Source organism: Homalodisca vitripennis, chromosome X (assembly GCF_021130785.1).
Source record: "Homalodisca vitripennis isolate AUS2020 chromosome X, UT_GWSS_2.1, whole genome shotgun sequence".
Lineage (NCBI taxonomy): Eukaryota > Metazoa > Arthropoda > Insecta > Hemiptera > Cicadellidae > Homalodisca > Homalodisca vitripennis.
In genome coordinates, this window is record NC_060215.1 from 37,573,388 (window position 1) to 37,590,054 (window position 16,667).

General features: G+C 34.6%; 1 protein-coding gene across 1 annotated transcript in view; it reads left to right on the forward strand.

Moving 5' to 3' along the window:
* Window positions 1–16,667, forward strand: part of LOC124368921 — a 185,471-nt gene that overhangs the window by 90,772 nt on the left and 78,032 nt on the right.

Sequence of the window (16,667 nt, forward strand, 5' to 3'; positions counted from 1 at the left end):
AACTTTACTCTTCTCAAGAACATCCTTGTGGTGGTTCCTTTCTTGATGATTCATTTGCTTTCTTGTTTTTAGCAATAAATTATGATCAGACATCAGAACGATTAAATAGTCGACTAATCCCCAAAATCAAGTTTCGAGTATCACCAATCTCAATGATAATAGAGCTACATTCCAAAATTGGTCTTCTATTAGTATTTTCCTATGGCTTCTGTTAGTAAAGTGTACTTGAGTTTCAAAGAAAGCTAGGACTTCAAGTACGTACGATATAAAAAGTACTCGGTGGCCATCGAGCCGAGGCTAAGCGCTGTGGCGCGGCGGTGCACGGGAAGACATGGACGTAGACTGCCGCTCAGGGAACCAGTTCGACGGATTGACATTGGAGGAGGTACGACAGCACTGTTACACTGGCGTTATAACGGAGTTGCCGAGTTGCCCTATACAGTATACACAGCACACTCTCACGCCGATGTCCAGCGGCATCTTAATTGTTGCCCAGTTCACTAACGGTACACACAACTGGTTCGCTGGTTCACACTTTGAAGTCAAGTCGTCTGCAGTTTAACATACCGATGTGACAGGCATCACCGATCACTAGAAACTAAGACTGTCCGCTCATCTTTGGCGGTTATAGTGTGCCAATAACTCGATACCTCCATTAACTGTGATCGAGTGTCAGCTGTGTTGTAACTCGTGTTGGCCTATTGTAGTACACAGAGTAATTACATCAACACCACTCTTCTAGAAATCCTTATTATCTCGAGGATCATGGATGGGATTACCGTTTACGATGACATTTAGTCAATAGCTTTTACTTTGAAGAGTGAACGCTAACTGAAGGCCCCGCATCTGAGTCTCCGCTTTTAACACAGAGCTTAAGTTTAAAATATAAATAGGAATTGCCCTCAAATCTATAGTTTTCAATACAGACATCTAGATTTTAGCTTTGTGATACGAATTAACTTTGCGATAAAGACTCCGTAATGATTATAAATTATTAGTATTAATAATCTAGATAACCGTAGTTCTAACAACCATTAGCATTTAAAACATTAATGTCTAAGTTTCGCAAGTAAAACATTGGAGGATTAAAAATGAGTTAATATTTATAATAACAGTTATTAATCTGTATTCAATAAGTTTCACTCACTCTGTAGAGTAAATGGAATGAAAATATGGAATGTTATCAGATGGGTAGTTCAATGACTACAAAATTATCTAGTTTACCTAACTAAGATTTGTTGATACTAAAAATTGTAACATGGCCTTGTAATAACTTCAAGCAAAAGTAGTGTTTCCGTATAATATTCATATTTACGTAATGTATTTTTTATTTTTTTAATAATTTACAATTTATTACTCTTTTTTATTTAATATAATACAGGAGTTTTCATCTTACCTCATGATATGAGTTTTCACTATTTGTTTAAGTCCGTTACGTGTTATTTCGAACACATCCAAGGTAAATCAATGTCAATCAATCCAAACGCATCAAATCGTAGTGTGTGTTGCAAAATCCATACATTTTCTTGACTTTATTTACGATGGTGAGTACTGTATGCAGCTATGAGTTGTATCATTTTAAGATGCACATCATGTAATAATACATCACTGGAATACTTATTATATGTATTTAGGCTAAAAGCAAAAATAAATTACGCTACCATATAACTAAACCTGAACCATGCTATTATATTTTAAAATATTTGCTGAATAATGAAGCTTTTTAACTCATTGTGTGAATATCATAGTACGTTAAATATGAAGTTACACTTATCGCCAATTTTATATATGCACAAAAATAATTAATGAGTGTATCATTGATAGTTTTGTATAGCGTTAAAAGTGTTATTGATTACGTAATGGGATAAAGCAGCGGTTGAGTGACTAAACATTACAGTTCTGGTATAGGAATAAAATAAAGTGTCTCGTTTCCCTCTTATGGTTATTTATAATAAAATAATAATTTAAAAATGTGTGTAAATTATTCATAAAATACGTAAGATTTGGTCTGGTGTATGTGTTAACTCTCCATTTTTATCCAAAAAATTATGGATGGGTTATCTAAAAATGTTTAATTAACAACCTACTGTGAATGTTGACAACACAACCTGCAACATAATGATCCAGTTCACCTTCCTCTACAGCGTCTGGAATCTGACGCTGTCACGACTTGAGTTCTGGAATCTGGAGTCATGTTCGTCTGAAGAGATATAAAACTAGTTGCAGACGAAGAAGCTCAAAATGAACTCTTTACGTCGTTTCGACATGAGAGACACCTAGACTGCAAAATACTGTAATCTAGGTGGAGGTTGTATTCTCATTGTCTCATCAGCTGCACAATGAGTGCGCTACGATGTTTTAGACACGATCTCTAGGCACGGAGCATCCCAGCAAATCTCCTTTTCGTCATCGAATAAAATGCTTATAAAAACCTAAAACTGTAAACAGGTTTCAACTTATCTCAAGACAATTAAGTTACTGATGAGCTTTATTCTGTTTTTTGCGTTTGGAAAATAAACTTCGCTTTGGTGGGATGAGATTTGTTATTATTGTTACTACAAAGTGTGTTACGTCCTGATAATTTCCTGGAACATTTAATCCAACCTGATAAACTACTTTTAAATAGTAATGTTTTTTACTACTAAAGTTGCAGTCAGGCATTAATAGAAATACTGTGACATGTTAATGTTTTTTCCACAGATTTCAGATGTAATTTTTGCGATCTTTCATTTGAATGGGTTTAAGATGTGGGTTATAATTTCAATATTTTCTTATGCTCCTTACGTTATTTTGGGTGGGGGAATCAAGCACTATAATACAAATTGCCTAACGTTATAAATGTTTTCATTAAGTTAGTAACGTCGAGGAGGGAAATTTTACTTTAGTTTCTTTTCAATATGTTTTTTATATATATATATATATATATATATATATATATATATATATATATATATATATAAAACACTTGCAGCCTCAATACTTTAAGTTTAATCACCACAGGTAAAAAGTCCGATATGATGTCCGTCTATAACACAATCAGAAGACAAATTCAGTTCTGATGACAGGATGGGTCAACAGTCAGTCAGTCTGTAAATACTGTCGAAAGTCCTATCACATTTACAGATAAAGGCCCACACAATACCCATCGTTTGCCGTTGTAGAAACAAGAATTCTTTTCTTATGCGGTCAGGGTGCAATCTCTCTACTTCATTTATTTTTAGCATTTGTTGCCGAAAGAAATATTTAAACGCTTAATGTGGGAGAGTTTCTTATTAAACCACATGTAATAATAAAGCTATATTTTTATTAGATGGGTTAGTTTTTTTTTATTAATATATTTTTATTGACAGATTTATGAAATTTTGTTTCTCTCCACATTATTAATCTTTTGATAGATTTAGTTCTTTTAAAAACCGAATTATATTTATTGTGATCGATCAATCTATTCCAATCACTTTCATACAAAAGCTCATCTTTTATATATTATACATGTAAAGATAAATAATCTTGCGCATTATGAGCTGTACACTTGTCGTAAACACCTATGGTGGTGGTTCTTACATCTTTATAACTTCTTACATCCTTTATATCTAACTCTATTAAAACCCATAAATATTTTAATAAAAAAGGTGAAAAACAATATTCGTATTTTAATTGCTGATTTTTCAGATTATGGAATATGGGTAAATATTGTAAATCGTACTCTTTAACTCAAAGTTTACCTTATGACCACTTCAGCGGTTACTCAGTAGAAGTGGTAAAATCAACCATTTTATCAAAAACCCTAGAAATAAAATTAATAACAATCTCTAAAAATTATAGAACTACTTGATGTGAACATGCTTTTAGATTAAATTAGTTTTTTTTACATATTTGGATAATAAATACAACTATTTGATGAAATATCACTGTTCATCGTCATTAAAATTTATCTAAATCATTAAAACAATAGCCTTATCACTCCAATCGATAAATGAACACACGAATTAAACCGTGATTTTCACACGAATCTTGACACTGTTACAGTTGCACTGAGGTAAGGACGACCCGGGTTTCCAAACCGCATGCGGGCCGACATACTGATTATCTTTAATGTAGAATCGTCAGCATCAAATCCAATCACCGTTGCGTCGCTTCTGTCTTAAGAAAGCTTTAAGCTTAAGCTTACCTTTAAAAAGTTTTCACCATGTTCTCTACTATTTTGAGTGCGTTTCTTTTATATATAGAGAATTTATTTTAGAAAATAATTAAAACGCATATACATATATGTATACTAGTCGTATATATTATCGTATACGCGTATAAGGCTTTCTTCTAGGAATATACTAAATTCTATCATACACATAGGAAACAAATATATACACAAGATAAGTCGAGGTGAACATCCTTTATGCGTAACAAGAGAACGAATGGTATATCAATAAAATGTAACCCCGTAAATCTCATATAGATAGACCATATGGATAGGTTCATTAGATATTATGTACAGAGTATGTCAAAACTGATGATTTCGGGATTTAATCTCAAAAAACTCTATTAAGAACTTAATTATATCCTTACGCACATTATATCTTCGTACTGTGTGAGATAAGAATATACTCGTACAGTAGCTCTTCCCATTTCGCCACATCCGTTAACCTCTGACAGAACTGTTTGTGGTGCACAATGCGCTAGAAGAGGAGTCCCGTACCTTGTACTGGTAGTTATAATGGTAGGTCTCCCTGTGTCCACACCAGCCTTCTCCCTCAACTAAAATATAGAGATTAGTGCTTGGGCTTCCAATTCCAAAATCCAAGCAAGGCGTAATACTTCTTAATGTACCTTTTAACAGTTTGGAATAACGTTTACGCACAAACTCTTTGAAATTGAGATGTTACCGGTACCGTTTGTTTTACTTAACTCCAATTTTCCTCTACTACCGGACCATAATGACTCTAATACCCTTCCATTACAGCAAAAACTGTTCATAGCGCACGCCAATCAGGGACGCTCACAAATAGCAGACGAATAAGGCTGGATGCTGCGATTTCCAGGAATTACCCATTTGGGACAGCAAACCGCAGACTCATTTCGAAATGCGGAGCGCAGACGCGGAGCGGCGCGGCGTCCGAGCGAAGCGAGTGAAATATCCGCTTCAGCATTCAATAGAACAGGAAACGGTTCTCTCGACGTTGAAGAGAGTGTTGCGATTCGATGACCGCTGGAAGAATTCGATGACCGAAAAACTGTGAAGGACTTATTTCACAATACTCCTGCTGTCATGTGACAGTTAGACAAACACTCCTAACAACAAATACAGTTAGTAAACCTTTACCAAAATAATAATCAAAGTATTATAGAGAACATATAATTTGAGCTTCATTGCTATTCTTTGAAGTCTTGAGAAGCATCAAAAAAATATTATTACTGAAGTTGGTGTCTAGAAGTTGGTAAACAGACAATGGATAGAGTTGATCACTTATTAACCTGTTTGTCTTTTCATTTCTAATGTACATTTATTAATGTCTCTAGGTCTTTTACGTAATGCGTAAATATAAAACTTTACGAAATTCTATTATCAGTGTGTTTTAAAATAAAGGCTGACATTTTCTTTCTCCCTCGTGTAACGTTATCAAAAGTAAATTGTTCTTGGTGAAAAAAATACGTCCAGTATATTTATTTAATGATAAATTCATATTTTTATCCCAGATTAACCTCTTCAAACTTCAGATTATAAAAATATACCCTCTCGTTACAAGATTTCTTATTCTGGCTACTGATATTTATCAGCTGATGGAAGTGTTGTAACACACGGTCTCATTAGTGTACTAGTGAGGCATAAGACCGTGAGACGGCTGCTTTACCAGACTACTGAGGTATGAGACCGTGAGTAACCTTCTTTACCGCAATAGTGAAGGATGGGGTAGTGAGTCACTGCTTTTAACGTAGTAGTGAGAGATGAGATCGTGAGTTGGGCTCTTTACCACAACAGTGAAGGAAGAGAACGTAAGTCGGCCTTTTACGACACTAGGGAGGTATAAACAATAAAAATAAAGCTAAGAGTTCCCCTTATTACCACCCACTTTATCACTAGTAAAGTATTAAAATGGGATGATTTAACATTAGGGGTTAAGTATAGGTATATCTTCTTAGCCTTCCACAGAAAATATATGTTCTAAAGCGGATAAAGTGGTTCAAAATAATTGAACTTGACTCATTCTCTCCTTAACCTACAGAGAAACTACACTAACGAAATTTGTCTTAATTATACTCAGTATTTACTGACAAATGCGATTATGATTAGTTAGTTGGTTGTATTAGTCATCTTAGTTTTTACATTCCTTGTTAACCAATCAAGTCTACGGTATCTCTAAGTCCTAGCTTCGTTATCTGCTGCAAACAATCAAGGTTATTGTCGAAAAGAAGCTCACACGTCGCTTGCAGGTGAAGGCGTTATTCATCACAGTTTGGTGAAAGCGAATTGCCAATTAAAAGGAAAGTGTAAACCCCTGGCTCCGGCAGGTGAGGTGGGTAGACGAGGAAATAAACCTCCACATCACCACGCCCTGCCGCTGGCGCGACGTTGCCAAGTTGCAAGGCTATAGAAGTGGCAACAAGGCTACACCGGTGCTCTACTTAACGTATCGGACAATAATTGGCAATGATGCCTGCAATTTGTTCTGGAAGAACCGATGCAACGTCCAATTGCTGTGAGAATATAGGGTACAAAGTTACATTTGCATTCATATAATTTGGTTGAGGCATTTCAGATCCAGAATTATCAGTAACATCTTTCCACGAAAGGTATAATGTATAAGGCTCCGTATTATTATTTTCTGAAGAAACGGCTTAAAATTGTGAATTACATAGTTAACCACGATACAAATAATTACTAGGGTTATTTAGTGCATTTTTGTTATTTTACTCTTCAGCCTTACTTTGCACGTTGCAATTATACTATAAGAAACTAAAAAAATATACTATAAAAATAGGAGTAAGTATCCGAAAAGTTTGAAACATTTCCCTAAAGATTAACCAATTTAATGATGTTTTCTTCAATTACGTTGCCGCCTGTATGGTAAGCTTGCTGTTGACTGTAACAACGCCGACTATCGTCTCAGAGGTAATGATCGAAGGCACAATACCTATGTGTTTGTCCATTACAGTATCCAAAACTAGGTTTTACATAATTAGTTGAGAGTGCACCGATAGTTCAACCAGCAAACCACTGTAATTAGGCTATTTCACATAAAATTTTCACACAAAAGATTAGTACCCTGTTGCTTTCCAGGTTGACAACTTATAGAATGGAAGGAAAGGTTAAAAGTAATAGCACTATGATAGCAGTCCTCTCTTCCTATCTTGCAAATTTTCCTGGCGAGTACCTTTTTTGGGATACTTTTTCGTTGTTTTTGAATACCTATTATGCGTTTATTATTGCACAAATCAATTGGAAATAACCAAACGATGTGGTTAACTATTATGAAAGTATAACATTATTAATTCTTGAGATTTACATATGTGACGATTCCTAGCGTTTACGGGATTAAAAGAACAGCTCACTAGATAATATAGAGATAATGTACGTCCTTAGTTATTTATAGAGTATTTATATTTTTATAGATCTAAATGCCAAAAAATATGTACACTCGATTGGACTGGAGCCATTCAGTAAACTTTATAGACATATACTATAGTGCGTAGAAAGTGGACAAGAGATCTACTACATTTTACGTTATTGTAGTATACAAGTTTTTTTTTAATCATAAAGACGATGATTCGACAAACGGGAGAAATTGGGTATCTACAACTTCCTCAAAGGCCAGTTACCCGTTCACCTCTCCTGGTCGTTACGTAAAACGCAACCCGTTAAAATATCCAGATAATTGAATGGACCGAGAGGGTCCAGTAAGAGACCACTCTGCCGGACCTAATTTATCTGCGTGAAATGTCAAGACAGGTGAGACACCGAGTGAGAGGGAGTACACGGACACCCACGCCCAACATCAGAGACGCGGCTGGTTACATCATACATCAGTGTTGGCGACAGGGACTGAAACTGAACACGAGTATGTTTTGGTGCATGATAAAGATGGAAATATTCCACCAACTTCACTTAAAATTTTTTTGTGTAGTCTTATTTATTCCGCAACGTTTGTATAAAGTTGATTACAATGAATGATTTGGAAGCAAACATGACTTTAATCATTATTAGGAATTATTGAAAACAGAAACATGACGTTTCCAGACTCGGTATCCTCTCTTTTCCTTTATCTACAACACAAGGTTAAAAGAGGGTAAAATAATTTAGAAAAATGTTCTGTCTTTATATGGTACAAAAGTAAAACACTAAGTTTTGATGATTGGAATCGATCATCTCCCTCATGAGTCAAATAAAACTCCTTGTATTATCTTTTATATGATGAATTTTCTTAATCTTCTGTCGTGTTTATTTAAGACAAACATTTTAGGAAACTTCGTTGCATTTGTCCTTAAAGGATCTTTTTATTACTTCTTGAGTAACAAGTGGTATTCAGAATGGGAAAAGTTGGGTAGAGATCTCCTCATATCGAGATGCCATGTTATATCCACCATGCGTAGGGATAGCGGGTACTAAATACATCACAGGCACGTTAGCTTGGAAGAAGGGGAGGTTAGCTATGTTGCAGCCTCTTCCAATCAAAGCGACCGGGGATATTACTCCTTCCACCAACTCTTTTATTCCTATACCTAAACCTTTGTGGTTAGTGTGTACAGCTCCTGGATATCCATGGGGTTGCCCATATGTAAGTAAGATAAAGGTACACTGTACCCAGTGTAGGATATACTGGAAGGTAGAAACCAGGCAGAAGTGAACCCTTCATGGGTCGCCTAACATTTCTTGACACGAAGAATGGGGTGGATTTCAATCCTAGAAACGTAAATTCTATTTTTGTAACATATTTTAGTGACAGTAAATGTCTAAAATCAAATTATCCTTTCAGCTCTTTCATCGTCAATAATACATATTTAAAAATAATAAAAAGCAACAACATTGGATATGTCACAGCCATTGATAAAAAACAAAACTGTATGTCCCAATAATTGACGAAGCTAAAAGGTGGGCAATTTTACCAGGATTTTTTACATGTAGTCAATGAAACGTCTCCAGCAAAAAAGCTTAATTTTGGAATGATGTAAAATATAACATATCTGGTTGGTAAATGGTTGACTGCATGACAAACCACGTTTACACTTTTTTATTCCAATACTCTATAACTTTTCACTATATTTTGGGGCCTCAGGGTTCAGGGTTGTGATCCCCATATCCCCTCTTGTCTATGCATATGGTGACAAAAACCATCTAAAACAAAATTAAAAGAAATGTTTAAATATAGACGAACGCTTCATCTCATATAATAATGTCATGTCTGGAGAGTGAGTCATTAGATAGATGTGTTTTTGGAACTCAAAAGATAGCATATTTCTGTAACAACCCCGCTCTTCTTGCTCTTCTGTGATAAAATACTTTTCATATTTTCAAAAGATTCTTAAAATTGACTTAATTTCCTCACGGAGGCTGAATCCAAGTTTCTTTGGAGGCTAATGTGCAAATAATGACTGGTGCAACCATGATTGCGACATATCTGACAGACAAACAACTAGCAAATACTAGCGAGAACTATACCGGTTAAACTGGTCATCTTAATATTAGCTCATCAAGAACAATGTTAAACTTCAAATACCTTATGACCTTATTTTTAGTCGTTAAATTATAGAACACGTCTCATTTTAAAGATGGTTAATTTGGCACTTTCTTCAATATTTGTATTGGCTATTTGGAAAACTCCTCAAACGTTTTTCGTATTTCATTATTTCATTCCAAATTTTTAGACGTTAACAGGAAAATCTAAAACACGTTTAGTTGCCTGTTAATAATCATCTCTTTAATATGAGATATCTCCTATAGTCTATGAACAACATTTAGGACGTAGAATTGCTTGAAAGTTTAAATTGCTCTTAAGGGGTAAAACTCATGGTTGTACTACTACAGAGCAAACCCTTATATTTGATCTTGGGTTTTGAGAGATGTCTTATTTTGAAGGTGTCTAAATCATACCTATCTAAATCATGTTTAGTTTGTCTTGTACAATTTCCACTTTTTTAATATTTAGACGATGAAATAAAGAAAGGTTAATACAATTTACAAAATAAAAATACCTAAAACCAAAAAGCGTTTGGATGCCTATTAATTACAATAAGACATCTACCACAATCTCAACTAAAATAAGGTAGTAAAAGTGCAAGAGGTTTAACATTATGTTTATGGGTCTAAATCAAGATGGCCGCTACTACAGCCGACTCTTGAGTTACAGTTGATTTCTCGGACACGTACAGCGAGAACAGACCGCCGAACCGTGCGGACGGTGGACAGCGACAACGGTCTTGAGTTACCAGATGATGTATCTCAAGGTCGTCTGTTCACATCCTTCGCCAGTGATAGGGTATAGGAATATCAAGGCCAGTCACATTACTAGCCTAGCACTGAGCATACCTTCACCAGTCCTTCTGTCCGGGTACTAGTTTTCTCTCTTTGTTCTCCTCTCACATACCCGCTATTCTAGTGTTCGGTTTACAACAAGTTTCTGATAAAGTAGAAATCGTAGGATTCTTTGAAGTAGCTATCTAAAGATAATAAACAGTTTGACTAGAATAACTATTCTTACACAAACAACTATCCAAATATTTTCCCCGTGTTTGTGATCCCTAGAATGATATCCATTTCTTGAATATTTTGTGCCGTGTAATAATTTAGTCATCTGTGTTAGAATTACCCGATTGAACATGAACTATAAGGCTTAAATGAGAGTTATTTCAATTTTACAACCACACTTTTTTATTTTGTAACCGACGGTTCAGAAATCACTCACGTCCTCGTCGATGGTTGAACACAGCGTATCCTTCATGACAAGTTGCTTGCGCAGTGGCAGTTATGAATGAAATGAAATGAAAAATGTCTTTATTGAAGAGGAGGAGTTAGGGCTATCAAGCCGTCTCTACCACTCAATCTCAAGTAATTTTACAATAATATGATGCAATTGCGATAAATTATTAACTTATGATTTAAATATAAAATTTGTTATTTTATATTTAAAGCATAAGTTGCTTAACCTATGCAAAATTTAATGATCTTAAAGTAAAAATCTACGTATTAAAATGAACTTAAAACTTAATATACACAAGAAAAAAGTGTATATATATATATATATATATATATATATATATATATATATATATATATACATATATATATATATATATACATATATATATATATATATTGTAATAAATATAAGCAAAAGTCTAAATGAAGAACAAGAAGACACTTTCAATCACTCTAACAAACCCACTGACCACATGACCGCAACAAGCAGCACCACCCGTCACCCCCACAGGCCCCCCAGCAGCAGGCCTCTAACCCCCGCCCCGATGTGTGCACGGTCCTCTATACATCTAATATCATCGGGAGAGCGTTCCTAAGACAAGCTTCAACAGTAAAGGTCCTATTAAAAATTGATGATCGATTAATTGGAATTGATAGTAATGTGGCTCCCCGTCTTGTAGGCCGTTCACTAATGTCAGAGATAAAGTTGAAATGATCGGACAGATAAATGGGATATTTGGTTTTGATGATTAAATTTAGAATAGAAAGTATGTCAAATTTACGTAGTTGATGAAGTTTCAATTGCTGAGTGACGATTCCTGAAAATATTGTGCAACATGCTCATGACGTCTAAGATTTAAAATGAATATAATACAGTTATTAGAGTGACATAGCTATTAGTTATAACTGTATCAGTTATTTGCAGTGAAATAACTTTACATTATTAGTAAAAATTAGTTTTACGATCAACTGTTAAAAGTAGACCTCGTTTCAAAATAATAACCTATATTTGGGCAGCGTTCGATGTTTCACTTGTCAAGCCTTTACTTCGTATTATACTATACATTTGACACATGCAAACCGACAGGCAACCACATGACATTTACACACAGGAACTTGACACAGGCAGACATTTTATGACACTGTCCAAAGGACATTTTTCAATGGTATGACTAACTTAATTTATAAAATACTGATAGAATTTATGAAATATCTGAGACATGATTCATTAATTACTATATCTTATAAATAACCTTCGACTAATAATTAGTACAATCCTGTTATCCCTGATGTATTTCTTGAGAATGGTAACAATAGATCGGTCACGAAAGTTTTATTGTTTGAAGTGACCAACAAACTTTCAGCAATAAAAGATAGAGTCTGATAACAACATATACGACAACAGTTGTTGCAACTATGTGGACTTTTACAACTGATTGGGCTGTCCAGCTGTTACTTCTGCAACTCGCACATCTCCTCATTTGTTAGGCTCCAAACGAATTGGACATGACTACCAGTGAATTCTTCCTCTGTGGTTCAACTTCTCGTTTGTATCATCAACTAAGAAATAAATTCGCCCTTTAACTAATGTATAACAGTGGTTTTTCTCTAAGACAAGCCTCCTTATTTTCCTTTTCTCCCAAACAACGTAAACCGTTCTCTGACCTCACAACCCTGTTTTAATTCTTCATAAATAAGTAAATTGTTTACTATGAAACTTTGCATTTTTATTTAATCAATTTTAACAAAGTTTATATTTATTTGAGAAGATATTATGTTTTTCCAATCGTAGTGAAAGTAAATAAAGACACGATTAATTAGAAATATTATACAATTTACAGTGTAATAGTGTTGCTATGTAATAGGTATTTACAAAGTTAAACAAAGATTTAATTACAATATAAAGCACCAAATGACTCATAGTACAGATAAAATTATACTAAAACCTTCCTTCCCAACAAGAAAACAAATGTCAATATCATCACATGTTACTTCACAAACTAACTACACCAGTTCCGACCACTATGGTTAAGAACAGTTGATTTTTATTATTCAGTGCATAATTTAAAAAGTCAGTATTCGTTTATTGTTTCAACTAATATTTGGACACTTCATTACTGTTTTACGGTAGCTATGTCTCTAATGATATCGATAGTATCTGAGGAACTTTGCTGTTTTTGGACAGATCACTTCAGTCTCTGGACTTTCCACAGAATATACTTTGCATCCATACGGGGATTATACATCAGAAATTTGGTTCGGCAAAGCTAGTTATATTTTTTACAGCATAGATATCGTTACTATACTTAATATGTTGTTCAGAGTGTTAATCCATTTTAATCTCATAGTAACCACCACATATTTATGAATTAAACTTAAATTTTGAGTGTTTTTTTTTTATTATTGTCAGAGTTTACTGAATATATAAGCTGTGTTTAATAGTCTTCTGTAAAATATTAATAACATCTGTTTCCTTTTTTGCCGCAAGATAGGGCACAACTTCAACGTTTCAAGAATTTATAGATTTTTTGCTTTGGTTGCAATATCTTCTCATAGACTAAAACATAATCAAGCTACAATTTCGCTACTGTATGCCTTTACTGATATTATAAGAAGGTATCATTATACATGGTATAAAATATGGCTATCTTTTTTTTCAATTAATATTTTAAAGATTCACTACTGTTTTGCAATAACTTTCCCTCTACTGATATTGTGAAAATTGCCTTGATAGAATAATGTTGCACATTGTTGTCTTTCTTTTAATTAATATTTAGAAGTTCACTACTGTTTTGAAATAACTGTGCCTCTACTGTTCTCGCGAGAATGTACCGCTATACAATACTTGTATACTTTATCTTTGTTTCAATTGTATTTTGACACCTCTCTACTATATTGATTTCAGGTGGATCTGCACGTCGTTTACTTTCTTGCCTGAATCTAAAAGTTGTATTAACTGTGTAAACTCAGTTCCACGATTAGTACTTTGTGTTGACTTAAATGTATAAAACTAAAAATAAGTTCTTGTGATAATTTCAATACATGTCAATATTTATCCAGATAGTTTTATAATTTGAACCTGTTTATTAATGATAAATTGAGAGAAAAGTAAGAAATTACATAATAGGAACAAAATGCAAAAGTAGTTAACTATGGATTTGAATGATGTTAATTTTTTTTTTATCAACAGAGTTGACGAAACATAAAAACAACGTGTTTTCTTTTACCTAAACTGCGTACCCTGTCTAATGTGATTATCCATTTAATGTAAACTTTCAACAGCTATTTTTTTCATTTTTATAAAGATATCATACCTATTTTTATACGGCAATGCTATTCAACAAAATATAGTCTTATTTATGTTTTAAGTATTATACCATTTTCTTTCAAGGTATAATATGATAAATTATAATAATACAACACGATAGCAACAACCTTAACATAAACTCTTGTTGCGGATGTTGTAATACTACAAAGCAAAATGGCGTTCTTTCGTTTTTAGGTCAAGAGGGCCATGTTGAAAGTTTGTGTTTATCATTTGTGTTATTGTTTGTGTTTAAATAGAGGCTTGTCTGAGTTGGGTGCAGCCATCGTGTCTAACAGTACTCTTCCCAGACAGATAGACAGACAGACGATCAACCGCTGGAACCTGATGAGTATCGTCTGCAATCTCACAAACAATCGCCAAGTGACGTATTTCCCCATCGCTTGGCCAATCCTTAGCTCCGCTCCTCCCAGCTGAATAACTGGAGTCGAAGGGAGTGGGATGGGAGGCTGGATCTGACTCACTCCTTGCAACACTCCTAACAGTTATTTATTCCTGACTGTGACTCAGTTGATGTTTTAGTTACTGACCTTTATCCGCCTTCATATATCAGGAGATCAGGAGCCTATCAAGGACACGAGTACTAGTATTTTAGAATATAAACTTCAACATTTAGTCCTCATTGTTGTATAGAGAGTTTAAAGATCAATCAGAGGCCCGCATGATTACCTATCTATCATCAATTAGCCCCTGAATTTGGAGGGTGCACTTTTATCGCTTTTAAAGTTTGTTAATTGATTTTTTTATTTCTTCAGGTCATTGAGTATCTGAATGATTGTTGTGACAAAATTACTATAACGATGTTTTCGTCTATCGAGAACATTATTAGTATATCCTGAAGAACAAAATCGCAACTTTAAAACCTGAAACAATGAGTTCACTATCCAAACTGAAACTATGAGGTTGCTTTATCATCAAGAAGCGACAATATTCCAAAATAATGGACTTAGGAACACAGATATAAGATAGGTGCAGAAAACCAAAATAATTCTGAGTATTAGGGCAATCTGCGGTGAATCGGTTTGAGATTCCGAGCAGAGATACAATCCTGTAGATACGGTTTCCATAGTAACAGTAAACATTGACTGTAATACCCAGTTAAACAGAACGAACGCAGCAGCTGTTAATACTCCACCTCAATCTGTTAGGCAATAGTACGGTATCGCCTATAACTATCGGACTGTGATGGATAGAAGCGTCATGAGGGTTTTATCAACTGTAGAATTGTTTTTAATCACCAACTAAAGACAACTCCTTGGAAAAAGTAACAAAACGTAAACAACAGTCCTCAAAGATAAATAACCACATTGAGGGATACGTTGGATTCTCTTGTTATTACGCTAATGTTATGAATAACTGACAACGAAACCGGTTACTTCATAACTTGTGCCCGAATGGTAAAACATATCCTAAAGACGCTGTTGTTATTGTAATTCATACAATAAATGTGACAAATTAATTATTAACTCCAACTGGACAATACATTGTCGTTCCAAGGAGATTGCATTTTTGGGTTTGCTGACCCTGACAAATCTCAGAACACGAAATAATGAAGAAAATAAAAGAAAAGGTTACTTTAGTCATGGTTTATTACATGTTATCAGTGTTTCTACTTATTGTTCTGCTAATAATTTTGTATATGATCTGTGAAATGTAAATTCCTGTACACAGATTTCAAAAACCGAGCAACAAACTTGGTTGAATTTCCATCCCAACGAAAAGAATAAAAGTAAGAAAAGACTGAAAAACCATAGGTCCAGATTCCACGCTCGATTTCGAGTAAAACACTTGCGTCAATCAGCACGACTAGCGACACGATGACGACGTTTCAATTCGGAGTGCAACGGACTTTCTCCGGTCCGCAATGGTCCAACAATGGTTGTGGGTGGTGGCAACGCAACCCATGCTATTACATGGCAACTCAGAGTGGACCGAGTTTCGTCACTCCGTCATAAATGACGGCTTCCTTTTTGTGTTGCCATCGCTTGCTCTATGATATTGCTGTTTGGCAATGCTGAGATGCCGCTCGTGATGTCTGAATGACGCTAAGTTCTACAAAACATGTTTTATTTATAGGAAGCTGATTATGCCGTTGTACAGCAGGGTTTGTGCAACTCGGATGACGTATTCTGTAATATCATCATTATCTGGAAATGAGAGAATAACTTATGTATTGTTGATGCACTTACTGTGCCGATTGATTCGCTCAATGTGTCCAAGTGTTTGAGATGGAAGACAAAGCAAGCCTCAAACTTACCATCTCAATAGTGTAGTTTAAAAAAGAAGACAAATATGAACACCTCTAAAATAGCCTTCTCAACACCCACGATAACTTGGAGAGGAATTTATTTAATTCAAAGTATAGTTTTTATAATGACTATACCTGTTGAAAATAATACGCCATATAAACTTGAATAACAGGAATACAATGATAACCAG